Raw genomic sequence first — 3023 nt, 5'->3', positions numbered from 1 at the left:
TCACCCGCTAAAAATGTTTCAAAATTATTTTGTTCAAATGTTTGATATGATATTTACGGCCAATCAAAGTTTTCACAATACATTGTCTATGGGGAAGCCATATAAGTGCTTTGAAACATGGCGCCGTCTCTTCTTAAGTGGTCTATTCAAGTCCACAGATTCCAAATCATAGCATTTTCTTTTAGTTCCTCGGCAGCTTCCTGTTATTTCTGCAACATTGATGGAGTCTATTATCCGTAGAGTTTGTGAATTACTTAAAAATACATGAACTTTAGGATTATTGGTCTTTCCCATTTGTCGTTGTATACTGAAAAACTTTTCCAAAGCATCTTGACTGAGTTTTTCAGTCAAACAACAGGTTACACCAGGAATTTGGAAAAGCATTGGTATCAGTTCAAGAAAAGAAGACACTATGGAAAGTGGAAACAAGCATGAATATAAAGGTCAGAAGCCTATAATTCATACGTACCAGTCATTCGTATTCCATTTTGTGTGATCTCGCTAAGCATCATCTGCTTTCTCTCTGTAGCAGAAAAAGGACACTGTGAAAAAAGCTCAGAATAATAAGGTCTATAACAGTCTTATTATGTTGGTATTGGAATGAAATAGTGCAGCGTATATTAATAGATTAGGACTTTACTATAACAAGCTTATTGAATACATTTAAGACAGTCATATATTAGAGATTAAATCACTAGTATAGTGCAGTGTATTATCAGACTATACTAAGCCTATTTCAACCATATATTGGCTACTATACTACTGTACTTTTTTACTTTCCATAACCTTAATTAAATAATTTCTATAATTATATTTGTAATGAATTTAATTCTGTAAATATGTTAAAACCACAATAGGTACAGCTAGTAAATCAATGTCTCCTTGGCCATGACAGTATCAAATCAATTTCGTCATTTATCAGTCTTTATCCAACTGCAGTAGGTAAGACAGTAAATACAATTCACAAGTTCCATTACAAATTACCTGTATTATCATCACTATGTAGAACTCTGTGACAATCTGTTAGTTGTCTGGTAGAACTGTCCCACAGCTCTAATACAAAGACGGTAAATATAATGTGTATTCTGGACAATCATTGGACTTACAGTCTGTAACAATAAGAATCTCATAAAACTGAGACCTTGTCTGGAAACCTAGTATTACCATGTAGAACGGCGGCTAGGTCCCACAACTCTATTAAAGATGGTAAATATAATGCGTATACTGAACAATCATTGTACTTACAGTTTGTAACAAGCTTTTAAAACTGAAACCGAGTCTGAGACCGACAATCCATGTACAACTAAGACAAGTCTGATAAGACCAGGTCTCACAACCCTAAGTGGAGGCAAACATAATTCATATTCTGGATTATTTGGTGTACTTACAGGTGTTATCAGTGAGTCTAACCAGACATAAAACAGCCACTTAGTATGTGACATTGTTGGGATAACGTGTTACGTAAGCTCACAAGAAGCATCTGATACACTGATAACCAAGTCCAAGAATCTTGTAATCACTAAGTACAACTGAAACAAGACTAAATATAATATAATTTGCATACTCTCAGTGAACTTACTTTTGTTAGCAATACGAGCATGGTCAGTGAAATAAGGACAAACAAGACGGAACAGGTTCTTGAAAGCACTCAACTCATTTACAGTGCCAGACAAGGTAGCAGCCATCAGCTGTTGATAAAAAGTAGTGAAAAACATGAAGAAATGAGACCGGTTCCCAGAAGAAATGAGACCAGTTTCCACAAACCTAAACGAAGGTAAATATAAATTGTATACTGGACACTCTCAGTGTACTTACTTACAGATGTTAGCAATAAGAAGAATCTCCTAGAACTGAGACCAAGTCTGTAATTCCTACCCTATTGAAAAGAAAATGAATAAAAACCCAATCAGGCTTAATGCACTTACAGCTGTAAGTAATTAGAAGATGACGTTGGACAACTACGTGAAAAAAGAACAAAACTGTCCACATATGGTTGCTACCAGATTCTTTAAAGGAAGCAGCTGCCATTGAAGGAAACTGTGGTATTACGTAATGAACAGACTTCTTAGAGTGATGTAATGTAGAGTAGAGTCGCGTGATTGTAATTATCATGAGTTTGTAATCTTGAGTGTGCTGGTGATTGTTGTATTGATTAACAGAATTATTAATAATTGTTTGACTTGTTAGTGAACGCACCGCAGCAACCGCCACATGGTGTCAGAAGTGGGATGGCTGGCATTCAGTTGAAAACGCCGGAACCTTTCGACTTCAATAATCCAGACAGCTGGTCCAAATGGAAAAGAAGATTCGAACAGTTTAGAGAAGCGTCTGGTTTATCGGGAGAATCTGAAACTCGACAAGTGAGCACACTGTTGTATACGATGGGAGAAAATGCCGACAACGTTCTAACTTCCACGCGAATTACTAGTAAAGAACGAAAGAAATATGACACTGTCCTGGCCAAACTTGACGGGTTCTTCAAAGTTAGAAGGAACGTAATTTTTGAAAGAGCCAAATTTAATCGTCGCAACCAATTACCTGGTGAAACGGTGGAGCAGTACATCTCCGAGCTTTATGCCTTAGTAGAGACTTGTGAGTACGGAAACTTAACAGAAGAGATGCTCCGTGACAGAATTGTTGTTGGAATAAGAGATGAAGCCATTTCCAAACGCCTTCAGCTCGACCCGGAACTAACGCTCGACAAAGCTAAGAAGGAAGTACGTTTGAACGAAGCTGTACAAGATCAGCAACGTCAGTTAAAAGGTGAAGGGACTATGCAAGATCCTGTAGTAGTGGATGCTGTATCCAAGTATTCCAACAAGAGAGCCATTGGTGGAAAAACCACACCCCACCCACAGCAACTCAGAGGAGGCATGTTGCCAGACAGACAACAATCTGCACAAGCATGCAGTAGGTGTGGTCATAGTAGACATCCAGAAGGTGTTAAGTGTCCAGCTACCAGTGCCACATGCCACAGATGTAACAGAAGAGGGCATTACAGCTCACTTTGTTTTTCCAAGACT

General features: G+C 37.8%; 1 long non-coding RNA gene across 5 annotated transcripts; it reads right to left on the bottom strand.

Annotated features, from left to right (window-relative positions):
• Positions 1-787: 787 nt before the first annotated feature.
• On the bottom strand, positions 788-2021 carry LOC136267054 (uncharacterized). 5 transcript variants are annotated; one of them, XR_010706464.1, is made up of 8 exons: positions 1926-2021; positions 1820-1876; positions 1580-1764; positions 1389-1540; positions 1246-1338; positions 1107-1194; positions 985-1053; positions 788-933 (listed from the first exon to the last, which is right to left on the bottom strand). It is a non-coding gene; the product is annotated as an uncharacterized lncRNA (long non-coding RNA). The 5 variants fall into 5 exon arrangements; XR_010706463.1 differs by having other exon boundaries at positions 1389-1529; XR_010706465.1 differs by having other exon boundaries at positions 1389-1529; positions 1816-1876; positions 1926-2010.
• Between the last annotated feature and the right edge of the window lie 1002 nt (positions 2022-3023).

Source organism: Dysidea avara, chromosome 9 (assembly GCF_963678975.1).
Source record: "Dysidea avara chromosome 9, odDysAvar1.4, whole genome shotgun sequence".
Taxonomy (NCBI): Eukaryota; Metazoa; Porifera; class Demospongiae; order Dictyoceratida; family Dysideidae; genus Dysidea; species Dysidea avara.
Note: the sequence above shows the minus strand (reverse complement) of the source record. Positions and strands in the feature narration are given on the sequence as shown.